The sequence below is a fragment of the Mercenaria mercenaria genome, chromosome 4, assembly GCF_021730395.1.
Source record: "Mercenaria mercenaria strain notata chromosome 4, MADL_Memer_1, whole genome shotgun sequence".
In the NCBI taxonomy this organism is placed as follows: Eukaryota; Metazoa; Mollusca; class Bivalvia; order Venerida; family Veneridae; genus Mercenaria; species Mercenaria mercenaria.
The window spans coordinates 82772845-82788970 of NC_069364.1; the positions used below are offsets into that span (position 1 = coordinate 82772845).

Sequence of the window (16126 nt, forward strand, 5' to 3'; positions counted from 1 at the left end):
CCATGTACCGAGCCTGCAACATTTTCGTTTTTGTCGTGTTGAGCGACCTGTTGAGTTTCCACTTTTTCTGTTCCAAAGATTCTCCAAGACAAACTAAGAAATTCGTTGTATTTTATGCCATTGGTAGCAAACCTTACTAAGTTATGTGAAAGTACACATCTGCTAGCAAGTCATAGTGACATTTGGTCGCTATTGACAACATTTTTTCCCTTCACTATTACTGTCTAAGGTAGAATGCGTTGGTCAAAATGATTCAGAGGGTCTAAGGACGTGCTTTTGTAGAAAAGTATGTGCTATAAGACGAGGCTCTGAGGCAAGAGTGAAAGTCGTGCACCGCCGGCGTATATTTCACTCTTTCATTTCTAAATACAATTCAGAACAAAGCCATCGTTTCGGTTTCATATACTTTTATTTTTGTTAATGGGACTTAACAGTTAATGGGCCTTACCAGGGATCAAACCAAAAATCTAACAAATTAAAATCTGGATCGAAGTCAGACCAAACTTTCAAATCGCCGAAATTTCTATGTCCAAAATGTGCCAAAACAAGAAAAAAGTAAACAGACATCGTGCTCAATATGCTTTTGAAAAGAAAAAAACAACAGTTTGAACCTTGAAAGTATTTGAGAAAATCTAGAATGCTTTCTAAGTAAAATTTATGAGCTATTAAAGATGGAGACATTATAGACATATATTGCGGTGATCAGAGATTAATATCTAAGCAAATAATAAGAAAATACATTTTATCATATTATATATACATACAGAATACTATTAAATACACAACTGAAGTGAGTTTAGACGTAAAATTTATGTTAAACCAGAACTGTCAAACTGTCACAGAAAATATCGGTGCAACAGATATACGCCTCGTGTCATATGATGTGGGTGATGTTGTGGAACAACTGTTTCAAGTTTGAGTCAAATGCATGTCGTAGCAACTGAGATATATAGTAAAAATGCATCAAAATTAACCTTAAATTCTAAGTAAATTTGTAAAATTGGTGTCAGAGTTATGCACATTGTGTCACATGATGTTGGTGATAAGGTGAAACATCTATTTTAAGTTTGAATCGAATCCATTTAGTAATAAATGAGACAGAGTGAAAGTGTATCAAAACTTTAACCTGAAATTCTAAGTAAAAAGGGGAATTATGGAATATTGGTGCAAGAGTTATAGCGCTTGTGTAATGAGATATGGGTGATGATGTTGAACAACTATTTTAAGTTTGGATCAAACAAATCCATTCAGTAATAAAACCCTTACATAGAAGTTATGGAGCAAAAACCAAAAATCTAACCTTTGACCTTGAATTGAGACCTTGACCTTTGACCATCAGGCATAGGTGATGTATTCAACACGTCATCCTGTTTTGAGGAATAATAATTTGAAGTGAAATTTAAATCCTTACAGGCATATAGATTTTGGGACGCGACGGGACGAGACATGCCAAACTGACTCCAATATAGTTCCCCCAACATGACATCTGACTAAAGTACTTGATCTTCTAAACGAAGATCTGACGATGACCCATTCACATTCGTCTTCTGAATGTTTTGGGTTTCCAATATTGCTATTTTTATTTTCGCAACTCTATTTTTATTTGAACCAATCAGACGACTTGTTCGAATGTCAAAGAGTAAGAAAAATGTGCAGTCAGTCCAGGGCTGGAACCCGGGATCCCTTGCTTACAGAGCAAGTGCCCTACTGACTGAGCTAACCGGCTATCTGACATCTTACGACATAAGAATTGTAGATCTCAAAATCCAAGGCTAAATATAGATTCTTAAGCTTGCAGCATGTTGTAAGTAAGCCTTTTGATTGGCTAGCGGAAGGGTCGTCAGAACGAGGCTATCAATAGCTCGTCTCCAGATCCTAAGCGTAGCGTAATAGGAGATGTGCTTAAGTCAGATTGCCCAACATGTTTAGTGGGGGTATAATAAAGTATTTGTTTGGTCTGACTTTGAATAGAGATTACTCGATGCAAATCGGAAGTGACAACATAAATGGTGGACATATGTACAATTTGCAAGAGACGTTAATATATTATCTTTGATATTTCAATAATGAAGTAAACCAACATGTATTAGTTTTTGCAATTAACAAGTAAATTCTGAATGATTGCTGTAGTATAGACTGACTTGTAATTAATCATCTGTTGCACATTTTTTGTAGTTATAATTGTATAATTTCTTCTGAAGTTTCATATTTCAGTGATCTTAATTGACTCAATGTTGAATACAGGGTAGAACAACTGCGGCTAAACCATGACACAACTTTTTTTACTTAGTAGTAATAATTATCCTACTTATATTTATGATAACTTTAAACTGGTCCAAACATAGCACTCATTTCAGTAAATAGTCAGTGCTGGCAATTTTCATATACCATTTGTACATAGTTGTATGTCACATTCTTTTTTTATGAAGATGTTCGAGACTGGAATAGCCTTCCAATAAAAACGAAGGAAATACACATTATGCTGTTAGATAAAGAAGTGAAACTGAAACCGATCGAGAGCATACAATTTGTAAAGAAAATGCAGATACATGTACTCTATTTCACTAATGTGTCAGTTTTTTTAGTCATTTTTTTATGTACAGTATTCTACATTCATATTTGTACAATAATACAACAACAGCAACAGGCGTAAGTTAGTCTTAAAACTGGCCAGTCACATTTACATACCGTCATTTTATGACATTTTTCACTTTCGCATATTCTTTTAGAGGTACATTTGTGGCACAAATACTTATTTAAACTACATACATGTATTAGTGGACTCCTGTTAGATACGGATGCATCGTTTTTAAAAAATATTTTCTTGTTATTACCCCCTTTAATTTTAATGTATTTAAAAGCTGTTTATTTCTTTTTATTCAAATATAGTTTGTAGCTTTTTGTTTCCTTTTGATCGGTATCAGGATATTTCATCATTTGCCATGTGAACCAAAACGTAAGTTTTAAAACTGCCTGTGGGCTTCAGAATTCATTGGTTTCAACACTGTCTCGATTCGCAAACAAAATAAAAAAGTAATTTTACAAACTTGCATTTTTAATGAACTTCGGCTAAACAAACAACTGTGAAATGTAAATCTTTGACAATGTAATGATTATTACTTAAGCAAATAATGTTTATTGCCTGTATACATACTGCGCGCTTGGACGGCCCAGACAGTGTATTTGTTACCTTATTTTATTTAGCAATTTCAGTTATATAGAATGATATATTAGATGATAATATAAAATACATATTTTTAATCCATGTATTGTGATAGTAATTTTTTTTTATAATTTAATATCTATGAATTGTGATAACCTAACCCTTTCGTTTTTTTCTGCGATATGTCTTCACATGTCATACCATATCATACTACACAAGGACCACAATGGAATTAAGAGATGATTTCTATCTCATTTTTTTGTGTCATCCTTTGTGTTATAATGTATACGACATGGCTTTATTAACAATCATACTTTCATTGTTATCTGTTGTTATTTATATTGCCATGAGTATGTACATTGTACACAGAAATAAACTTTATCTCGTTGAGCAACCAGGAGAGTAAAATCAGTATTTAAGCACTCAGTGAGCACCAATAAATGTAAACTATCAGATGGTAATTTTTCTAACGCATTCGTTACTTGACGAAAATCTGATTACCAACATTTTATAATGTACAAGCATTAGTGAGCAGTAAACGATTTAAGCAAAAAATAAAGAAATTTATACAAATTACTATATATTTCTGGAGGCATTAAATGGATAGTTAGTTGGTACACTTATAAACAATTTCTGGATATATTTTGTGATGCTAGATAAAGGAAAACAAAAGAACTGAAGTGATAAAGGACATTGTAGACATAGGTAAAGAGCCAGCTGAAGTTATGGTGTCTCTATGGAAGCGAATCCTCCCTTCAACCTGTGAGAACACGGGACTGTGTTTCTTGAAGTACTCTGTCAGAGTTGTCACACACAATGTATCTGTGAAAAGAAACAACCCATCCAATATGTCTGTGAGAAGAAATAAGACAAACAATAAATATGTGGAGAGAAATAAGGCACAAATTGTGAACAGATATAAGACATCCAATGTATGCTTGAATGGGACCCCAGTGAATATGTGAAGAAAAATAAGAAGAAAAAGATATCGAATAAATTAATATTTTATGACTATCTTTCAATTTAAAAAAGAATTTTGATATTTCAAAAAAGTGACACAAGACTGTACCTGTGAAGAAATCAGTAAGTATACATTTTACCCAGAGAAACAAAAGGGAATGCATTCATATGTACTTACTGAAACGCTGTCGTCTCGAAGGTTCAAATTTATACCCATCCCCGCCATTGACCAAAAACGTTGAAATAAAAATTTTATAATCATCGCTGTCCTTCAAAGGGTAGAATGTTGGTATATCACACTGCAAACATCTGGCTTCTACCGAGACGACTCGTTGTCCGACCGGCTTCTGTAGATTGTACACAACTCGGAGACCTACAGATACGTAAACGATCATTATACGTGAGTTTTAATCACTAGGAAGCCTTTTGAAAACAACCAAACCTTGGCCAAATGTCTTCAGCAAGTATGTGTATCTTTTTTATAATAGGTGCATTAACATCAATAAAAGTTGTTAAGGACGTGTAATTACAGCATCCGACATAAAATTGAAAGGAATCACTTTTATAATTTCCGAAATATTTTAAACACTTGCTACTGGTAATAACCACCAAAAAAGTTTCCAGACTGCAGTTCATTTGAGAAATAATGTATAGAAAAACCGTGATTTAACGTTATTAATACACGAAAAGAGGTCATACGTCCGCGGAAAAATTTCACAAGGGTGTAGCCCGCCGACGTATAACTGATTTTGAGTGTATTAATTTAAGTATAACACGATTAAATTATTTCGATTCTAATATGCCCTTTATCTAACACAGTAGAAAAATATAGTAGCGCTCTTTCTTCGCGTTTTCTTGACAACCCCCACCCCCCCCCCCCCCCCCCTCAGAAATAAATCCTTTCGGACAATTATGTTTTGATTCTGTCATACATTAACAAGACATCACAACCCATCGTGAATATCTGTTTTAAAGATTCCTCCTGATTAATCATAGGACTTGTATGTTGGAAATGACACCCGTTGGACCGAGCACATACTACAGGTGTAGTTAAATCGGAGAACGGATTAGGCCTAATATGAATTCAATTTACAATCTCTTTTAATCAACGGACCTGACATTTGAAGAAAGCCACCGGGCGGTTCCGTCCTATCGTACTTCGAGACTGGGATTTCTAATTGTTCTCGAAGGTTTTTACCAGATACTGTCAAAAGGTCTACCTCAGTTCCAAACGGTAACACACTGTACACTTCTCCCGCGACAACATCACCTATTTATAGAAATCATTGTTCATTAAATTTTAGTTTAGAACAGTTTAAATATTTTCACATTTGTTTTCAAAATACAATGGTATATGCATACATAACAGCAAAGGTTTTAAAGCTTAACAGATACGCTTTGCATAAAATCATGAAAATCTACATTTTTTCGTCTTATTTGAACATGTAATTACGGGAGAAATATCATATATAAACAAAGCAATTCACGTATTTTTATTTTTATTTTTATAACTATTCAAATGCTGTGCCAGGGCCGAATATTTATTCTTGCGCAAATGGACATCTTGAACACCTTAACCGTCCGCCTTGGTCACCACCACTCCTTTTTGATCTTCTGTAGACGTTAATGTACAAAAACGTATCACTGTATCAGTTCTCACTTGGTTTCCCTGGTCAGTATTTGCGACGACTTTGAACTTACACGAAAGCAATTGCAATTATACTATCATGCTGAATACTGTTACGATTTGGTTTTAGTCATTCGTCAAATATTTAGAACGCAAGCGTCGTTACAGATTTCTTTTCGACAAATGAAAACTTATGATTATATGCTTATGTACACATTACTTTAAAATGGATCATCAATGGAACTTTTTAATTGTCCCTTTTATGCAAAGTTATACATTAGGGTTGGTTTTAGTCATTCGTCAAATATTTAGAACGCAAGCGTCGTTACAGATTTCTTTTCGACAAATGAAAACTTATGATTATATGCTTATGTACACATTACTTTAAAATGGATCATCAATGGAACTTTTTAATTGACCCTTGTATGCCCAGCTATACATTACCTTTGTCAATGGATGATCTTATACCGCCTCCGTTCCAAATGGATATATGCCGGTGCCCAGTTTGATTCGGGATGGGAGTAGTTAAAGTGGTAGTAAATTATAGCATCTGTTACTAGATTACCTGCAATGAACAACATACACAGGTAAAACAAGTAGCTAGAAAGTGGCTCGCTTAGCTTTTGTTATGGGAGGGCAGGGATGGAGCTCAAAGAGATATGCCATTGAAAAAGGGTTTATGAATAGTACAACCTCAATACTAGAGAAGTGTCCACATAGTGCCGATGCAAATTTTGCCATCACTCATTATTATCACCAAAGAAGCAATCTTACTGCCTAAAAATGATTATAAACATTTATCCATTCCCTGAAATATTTCCAGTGTTAAGAGCCTAATGGCATTTGTTCCAGCTATGCAAGCTTCTACATACTCAACTGGCTTATTTAACCAAAGTTCTTCTGACTTTTAAGCTCATTTTTGCAATCATATGGAGAAGCGATTGATGCAAGATTCTTCTTGTGATAGATTGGTCCTTTTCGTTCATTAATGATGTCCGCGGCTTTATAGGGCACTATGGCTTTTGTATAAAACCAGCTTTCGAATGGTCACTTTTCATAAACGAATACCCATTAGTTTTAGGTTGCCGGCTTGCTCTTTGTAATCGAAGGAAAGAGCTGGGAACCAGGAATTGGAGATGTTCGGCGTTTTAGGTAGTTTTTCATAGTAAAATTCTAACGTAATACTGTCTCGCTGAAGCGAGCCAGCAAAATAAGACGAAATATATTTCTCTTGACATCTTAGTGTTTCACGGCATTAGAACCTATCATATCATCAATTAAAACATACCACCTTTATAAATACTCGGGTAGAGCTATTTATTTACATACGAAAATATCTTTAAATTTTCTAATATTTGCAATTTGGCTGTATGACTTGTTCACAAATCATATAAAGTAATTCGCAAATCTTGTTAAAGACTTATATTGTTCAAATAAGTAAACTTTAGCTCAAAACAGTAGGGGTACCATTCAAACAATAAGAAGCACAGCAGTAAAAATTGATGCAGACCCTTGACTGACCGTAGATCCTAGGTAACACTCAATCGCGATAAATGTTCTGAAAAATTGTTCACAAATGTTCATTTACCTAAACTGCATTCTTTTAGTCTACACGACGACCTTTCTCCATCTAATAGAACATTAGAGTAGCCGACAACATGTGCACTCAGAGCATCTACAGGCTTCTTCCATTCAGCGACATACTGCAAAATCTGCGTATCTGTAAAATATATATGTGACAAACCATGACAAACACAACATATTTTGGAGAGTTAAATGTATTGTAGAGATGTGCATGCTTTAAATAATAGTTTTGTTTGGCATATATATCATAACTATTTATTTCGATCTTTGTCGTGCTATTTAAAAAGTCTTTGTCGTGCTTTTATATGGTAATTTTGTTTGGAAACTTTAATTTCGATCTTTGTCGTGCGTTTGGGGTTACTACTTCGTGTTTTCAATTGATGGTTTTGTTTAGACTAGATATTTGATCTTTGTAAAATATTAAAATTTCTTAATAAGGAAATGGCCATCTCATTGATATTTTCATCAAGTATTACAACTAACGTTTCAAAAATAAACTAAAAATCTACTTCATCCAACCTTCTATCACTGTGTTATCCAAGAGGATTGGGTTTCCCGAATAGTTCTTTACAACGCCATTGGAGTCAAATGTAAGTTTCAGGTAGCCAAGGTATTTCCCCATAGTGTAGGCTTGAACCACGAGTCCTTTACCTCCTCCAGGCTGATGAACAACAACAGGGTAGGGTCCTTCTATCTCCTCGCCTGCTGGTTTCTCACCTGTAAAAAGTATGATAATATGAGGGGAGTCAGACAAAACCCATCCTGCTATTTTGAACAGGAATGACAAAATCTCTCCTAGTTTGTGACACAATTTCGCCCTATCTAATAATAATAATAAAATTACTAGATTTTTGCCCACGAGGTGTTTTGTCTGTAGTGAAATTTAAAACGGGGGAGTGGGGGTTAAATACCTAAAACAGTTGGGGGCGCGTTTTGCGTTTTGCCCACTCCATCAAAAACCCAAGGGGGAGGTTTTGTTTTCAACTCTACTGACAGACATTTTAGACGAAGACCAGAGAGGTAAACTTTGTAATGGCTTTAATCTTTAGTTGAAAACTGAATGATATATATATTGTTGACCAGTTTAATGAAACTTACCGTTGTATAAGAATGTATTTGTATGGCCACCGACTGCAAGGTCTATTCCATCAATGGCGGCCACCTGTTTGTCCATACTAAATCCGGCGTGTCCGAGGCCTATGATTTTATTAATCCCCCGATCTTGTAGCACGGATACTTCCTCTCGAATTGCAGTCACTACGTCAGTAAAACTAACTGTTGGACCTAGAAAAATAAAGGCTTGTTTGTTTTGGAATCAAATATTTCTTTTAAATGGAGTTATCCTAACTCTACGTCAACAGAACACCGCTCGGATACAGTTTAGGAATGCCATCGCTCAAAGTCAAAGTCAAAATTTTGTCGAGGGACTAGAATATTTTAAAGGGGATAAAGTTTGTAGGCGGCTGAGTAGCTAATTTGTTAGAGAATCGGAGCGGTATTCTGATCTAGCTGCACATTTTTCTCACCCAGTGACAAAACAACTAGTTCGATGCAAAGGGTATTAAAACTTTGCCTCAGCATATTTGTCTTTAAGCTTATTTGTAGTCTCCATCGGTAACCCGTACATGCAACCCTTCCAGAAAACTGCGGGTAATTTTAGTTGTTATAAAGTACAAGATACAGTAGACACTTAAATTTAAGAAGCTTCCCTGGTGTGGAAGGTGTTAAGCACTCATACACGGAACTCTTGTACGAATGTAACTTATCTTAGAACACCCGAGGATCGAGTTCATAATCCCTGGTTTCGTAGTCAGAAAGTGTTACCACTGGACCACTGCGTCGCTCTGCCAGTTCACGATCATGCCTTAGCGTCTTTTAAAAAGCAACCGAATATCGTAGAATATTGCATATACATCTTCATACTAATTGGCGTGAAAAACTCTAAATCCCAGATTTTGCACCAAACGGGATAAATATTTGCCAGCTTTTGCACGTCAAAACAAACTCGCTTTTCTACGGTATTTTAGGCCATCTTTGTATCGCCCCTTGGCCCTGAAAGTGGTAAGGGCGATGTTGCGATAACACAATGTGGAGATGCGAAGATACGATGCGATGGCGCCATAATACGATACAAAAACGCGATAACACAAGGCGAAGACCCAATATAAACATTGCACTTTCGCATCTTGTTTTAGCATCGCATTATCGCACTATCATCCATTCGACTATGGCAAAACTACAAAAGATTACGACAGTGAAATGTTAACATCTATCTTTCGCATCGTGGTTTCGCGTTTTTCACATCGTGGTATCTCATTACGTCCATTCGACTGAATGGCAATAATAGAGAAGTACGATAGTGCGATGTAAATAATGCACTTTTGCATGGTAATATCGTAATTTCAACATCTGATCGAGTGACGATGTTACGTGAATACTGTGTTACAACGCGGTACGAAAATACGAAACTGATGATCGTGGTATCGCGCTACTGCATCGATTCTCGTTCTATCGCACCGTGGTCCTGCCAGTCCTAGAATGAAGGCGCGAAACAACGATGGCTCTAACGGAACACAGTATTTTTCCACAGACTCGATTTAGACATGTGACGAGTTCTTTCAAGGGACCCAGAAAAGGATACAAGTATATAAAATTCATATTTTCGCACCGATCGGTACCTGAACGTTTTACGTCATAAAATATCAGAAAATATCCATTAATAATTTACAGTGGTTTCAAGTATATTTGAACAATGTAATTCAAGTGATTTACTGAGATCTGGCATACTGTATAACTGACCCGCATAAAATAGATGCCAACTGAAACCCTAGGTGTCACTTAAATTATGACTGCAATTGTTAATGGGTGATTACTTGTCAAGTTGGAAGCGCATTTTTTAAGACGGGCTATCGCAAGACAGTCGCTTTTGCATATGCTCCCCCGCATATTTTGACAGCGATTTGTTTTTGTATTACAACAAAAATGAGTTATTGATACTTACAAGATTTTCAAGAGTTGTAGAGTTTGAATGTAATGAAAATGTTGAATTGATTTAATTGCAAAGTACAGTTTTTATCCAGTATTATCTTGCCAAGCAGTATGATAGGATATTATCTGTGCTCAGAAAGAAAAGAATAGTGTGGCTTTAATTCTAAAACAGTGATAATTTTATTTATTTATTTGTAATATTAAAAGCTTAACACAGCATTCATTGGCCAAAATGTATCTCTGTTACCATTTACTTTTTTCAACACCATCAACTTAAGAAGAGCGTCACCTTCGGCATGCATTCTCGCATACCAAAGGAAGGACATATTTCCAAAGGGACTATGGCGAAACTGTGATGGATAAGAATGGGCCCACGAGTGCCAGAGGTTGACGCTAAGCAAGGTAAAAGATCTTGATCTACGTACTCATTAACTGAGGATAAACAAGTGTAAGAAATCACAAAACCATAGCTATTACAACAGGCAAGAAATATGAACCGAAATAAAACTGCAGGAATACCTATTCTCTTAGCATAAACAGAACAAAATTCTGAAAAATATGCAAGCAAGAGTCCATGCTGTCTTGGTTTACTTACTAATAAATTAATGATACTTAAGTGTAAAAGCTAAGAAAAGTGGACCTAAACATAAATTTTAACCAAGAAGTACATATTTTCTAAGTATAAAAAGCCTCAATAATTCTATTAAAAAGCTCGTGAGAATTATAGTTATTGGCTTAATACTGATATAGTATTGTACAAAGTTTCTAAACTATTATTTTTTAGTTTTTAAAAAATAGCTGACATAAACAAAAAAAACCTTAACCAGCAATGTCGCCGCCTATCAAGAAAATACGGCCTCGTAAATCATAAAATAAAAGGCAACCTGAAAAGTTATGAGAATTTTTATCATACATATATGTCATTAAAATTTTGACAGTTGCAAGGACTTAAGTATTTGCAAAGTAATTTACACCCAAACTATTCACGAAAGGAACACACATTTCTACCTCTAAGGACAAATCCTAAATAAACGCTTTCTTTGGCTTTTTAAATATATGCGCATAACTATCTTTGAAGTTGTGTTATCAAATTGGATAATCGAAACCTTCTATGAAAATCTGAATAATCTAATTACAACGAGTCAAATAAGATATTTACTTTTCAGTATAAGACAAGAAGGCAAATAAATCAGACAAAATTAAAGCTGTGCAGATTTTTCTTACTAGCGCAACAGTATCTAACAATCAAGGTAAGAAAAATGTCTTGTTGATATATTTTTAGGATGTATCTGTCATGTTCTGACAAAAATCCATCATCTGTTTTACAACAGTATTTCATTTATGTTACTGTTACTGCGGTCCGTTAACTAATAACCACTTTCCTGAACTTAGTGGCGGAACTGTTTGTTCTCTGCAACGTACTGTCAACTTTCTCACATAATAAAATGATGACGAATGACTTCAGACACACTATCTAGTGTCAAATCAGAGAAAATATACATCGCCTGAGGATCGAACTTGCTACCTCTCATTTAAAGTCGTGCAGGTCCTACCTACAGCATATACCGGGCGAGCTTATTATAGAAAAAGTTTGAATTTTGATACTACTTATGTTTGCATTACCTCCGTTTGAAATCTGAACAGTTTCCGGCGTAATATATCCCACAATGCCAATCTTTTCCCCACCAATAGTCGTGTCCCAAGACTTCAGAAATTTCCCCTGTAGACGAGGTTCATTCGTTACGTCAGTGTTTGCACTTACGACCGGAAACGTGACGTTGTCCAGAAATTTTTCAAGCCCATCCACACCAATATCAAACTCGTGGTTTCCCAAACACTGCCAATCAAAAATGAGATATTGTTTGGGTAAGAAACGTGACGCCTGAAAAAATACGGTACGTGTACATGCGGGAAACATATACATGTATCGACTCGTGTGCAACATTCATTGTAAAATTATTACTAAATGATTGATGTTGGTCCGAATCGCAGTATAAGGTATGAACACACTAAAAAGCTAGCGTTCTTTATTCTATATGAAACTGGCCGAAGTACATCTCAGGGCCAATTTTTAATGTATGTAACTTACATTTTCTTGAAGAACATAGTGCCGAGTAAATATCGAAAGAAAAGGAGGGGTCATGTTTGATGCAAGAAAATATTTTCAGTCAAACACACAATCTGCAAAATTAGCTAAAATGAGACTCCCAAATGGTATTGGTGGTGTATGACCTAAGATTCCATCACAAATTCTGTCATGCTATCATTTCATTTTGAAAATACTTCCTAAATGTCAGGTATAGATCTTTCATATGATTTTAGCAAAAAATTGCAAAGAAAGTATGGAAAACATATCTACATAGCAAGAAAACTGAGGACTATTTGAATCCGCCATTATGCGACTACCATTTCTTTTTTTACTATGTATACAGATTTACATAATTTGTTCTCTAGTTTTTATGTTCCGAAATGTTAAATGTTGCACATCCTAAAAAGCATATTACACGACCAGGCCTGTATCGGACCGAGGTGGGTTTCAATATCGGCCCGATATAAATGTTGCAAAGTTGACCTAGTATCAGTCCGATGTTGGTCCTCGCATGTTGATGTCTATAAATCTGTGATTTATATCTTTTTCAACCCTTATGTATGTAACATGTCTCTTACATGCTGTTTGTTTGTTTTTGGGTCGGTTCCTTTTTTACTTTTTTACCCGGCAGTCGAATCATTGCATGCGATTTTCTGAATTTTATTCAGCTACAATATCTTAGTAAAACATTGCATAAATGATCGCAAGATTTAAAATAATTTTAGGATACTAAATCGTAGGACAAATGTCAATTTTATTCTTAATTTTATGCAATTTATGCTGTTGCATAAAATTATACATCATTACTATTGTAATAGTGATATATTTGGGACGTGATTTCGCCTATTTGAAAATAAATGTATTGTATCAGAATACGAAATCTGAATGTGAAGTTAAGTGGATGATTGATGTTAAAATACAAGAACTACATCCCGTTAACAATGTTTGCAAATGTGCAATTATGTCAATTTTAGGGGATTTTTCCACATTAATCATGCAATGAAACTGACTTTGTTGTAATCTGTTTAAAAACTTTTATTGAAAAAAAAGAAGAGATCTTTTAACTTGCTGTGAAATATTGTAATTAGATTTTTCTTTTTTGTGATGCAAGTTAATTTTGTCCTAAGAATGATTATTTGAATATTACTTATTATAAAAGGATTCCATAATAAAACAGTACACTTGAAATAAAAAAAAGATTTAACGAGATTCAATGAAAGAACATGGCATTGAGCTCGAAATGCAGAAGAAGATGAAGAGGAAAAAAACGACGACGACGACGAAGATGATGATGATATAAATGTATTGAGAATGACTTCTAGAAAATGTTTACTGTAATATTTTACCATTGCATCGTATCCTAGCTGTTTCATGAAATAAGCCGCCGCCATGCCACGATGAACGGTAAACCAAGTTGTCCCCATAAACTGGTCCCCAGCATCCAATAGTAGCACGTTGTCATGACTACTTCGAATTTCCTGGATTTTTGTATGTCTCCTAGCTACTCCTCCAAAGCATTTTCCGTTCGTAGCATCTCCTTCGGAACATTTTGATCCGTATTTATTAAATTGTTCAAATCTCGCGTGCACGTCATTCGTATGCAAAATTGTTAATTCATATCCTGATATAATAATAGGCACAGACAACAAAACAAATGTAGACAGTAACGATTCTGAGGACATCTTCATCGGCATTTTAAAATGAATATCCCAACTGCAAAACACAATATGAAGTTTTATTTCAAGCAAGCAAGTACAGTCAGTTTCGTATTTCGTAATCTTTGGGGATCTCGACGACGTTTTTGTTACAGTCACGATCACTCCACCTTGTGCCCTTCAGGGCTAATACAAAAAAAACCTATGAGTAGTAACTCCTGATCATATCATGTCCCTTTTTGTAGATTTCTTTTTTTTTTGCAATTGTGATAAGGATACTGACAAAAGGTAAGTAAAACAAAAAAGTAACAAAGTATATAGGTCTAATATCTAATATTAATTGCGTGTTTCAAGACATGAAATGTCGACAGAAGTAAAAATTTCTAACATGTGTAAAATGTAGAAAGAAACTCACCAGCTAACATGTGATAAAAAGAATATTACATTTGTGACTTTCCACATTGAATTTATTAAACACATTGAATAAAATTGATAAAGTGCTCGATAAAGCCTTGCATTATATTATTTTATTCAACTCGTTCAATTAATTCAATATTTATTTTTCGATACTAACTGAACTAAAAGGTTGGAAAATCGTAATCAAGTAAATTTAACTTAACTAAGTATATAAACTAACCGAAGAGCTACAAAAATAACACGCCATGTAGAGCAGTCATTTGTCAAGAAAAAGTTCCAGGTTTTTTTAGTGAGAGTACTTGGGGTTATTATAATACTAGCTCGATCTTGGATGCTGAATACAAAATCCCAGATCGAGCTACTGTTGTAATGACCCTTTTACTATATACCTCTGTCTTTTTGTTTGTTGTTTTGCTATCGAACGAAATCTTTATTGTTTAGCGATGTTTTTGTGTGCGCTATTTACAGAACTGTGTCAGGCCATGAATATTTAATGAAAATAATCCGGCAACATACAATACAAAAGGTACAATACGGATTTTTTTCATATTTACATGTGAAATACGAGCAGTATTTTCGACAGAATTTATAGAAGTATATAATAAATATTTATACTGCTCTTAGCTGTACACCTGTATTAGATGTGCACTAATTTAAACCAACAGACAGTACATGTTAATCTTAAGTTAATATAGAACAGAACATACATTTTATTTGAATTAAGCATATACAGCTCATCTTCATATACAACAATATATACATGCATGAATACGAAAAAATGGTAATACCTAGTATAATAAACATATACTAGTAAATTTGTGAGAGTGCAATACATCACATGTAACACAATCTATATAACTATATACATGATAGCTAATACATGAAAACTAGGATGGTAAGAAATATTACCCGGCATTCAATGCATTCGATCTCATTTTGAAGGCTTTATTACAATACACAGCTAATTTGATTAACACTGACTTCCTTTCTGAATTAAGCAATTCTATGAATTTATACACGCTAGGGTGTCTTACAAAATAATTAGATATATACTGTTTTCTTATTGTATCATACAAAGAGCAAATCAATATAAAGTGGTATTCATCTTCGATGTCATTTTTGTTACAGATACAACATTTTCGTTCACTTCTATCAATATTATTGTGTCTTCCTGTTTCTATAGATAAATTATGTGACGATAATCTGAGTTTAGCCAATGTGTTTCTTAATTTCATACTATCTACAATTTTAAGGTATCCAGACCTGCTAAATTCTGTCTTAATATGTTTATACAAATGTAACGAAGAGCAAAGACTTACACTAGAGTTCCAATGTGTGATATATATATCTCTTAAACGATTATGTAGCACTGGTATAAATACATTTAAGTTTATAGATTCTGGATACATCCATACCTCGTTAAATCCCGCACTTTGCAAAAGTGATTTTACTTTGGACAACCAATTTACAGCATTTGGTTTAGAATCTATCTCCAATCTCTGGCCTTTAACAATGTAATCTAGTATACAATTACTGCTTTTATTTTGGTATAACTTTATGAAATATTTAATAATTCTTACTTGTCTTGTAATATATAGTGGAAATCTGCCCACTTCAGAGTACAATGATAAGGTATTTGTCGA

At 34.5% G+C, this 16126-nt stretch overlaps 1 pseudogene; it reads right to left on the reverse strand.

The window, feature by feature from the left end:
* Positions 1-390: 390 nt before the first annotated feature.
* Positions 391-14220, reverse strand: LOC123552312 (snake venom 5'-nucleotidase-like; annotated as a pseudogene).
* Between the last annotated feature and the right edge of the window lie 1906 nt (positions 14221-16126).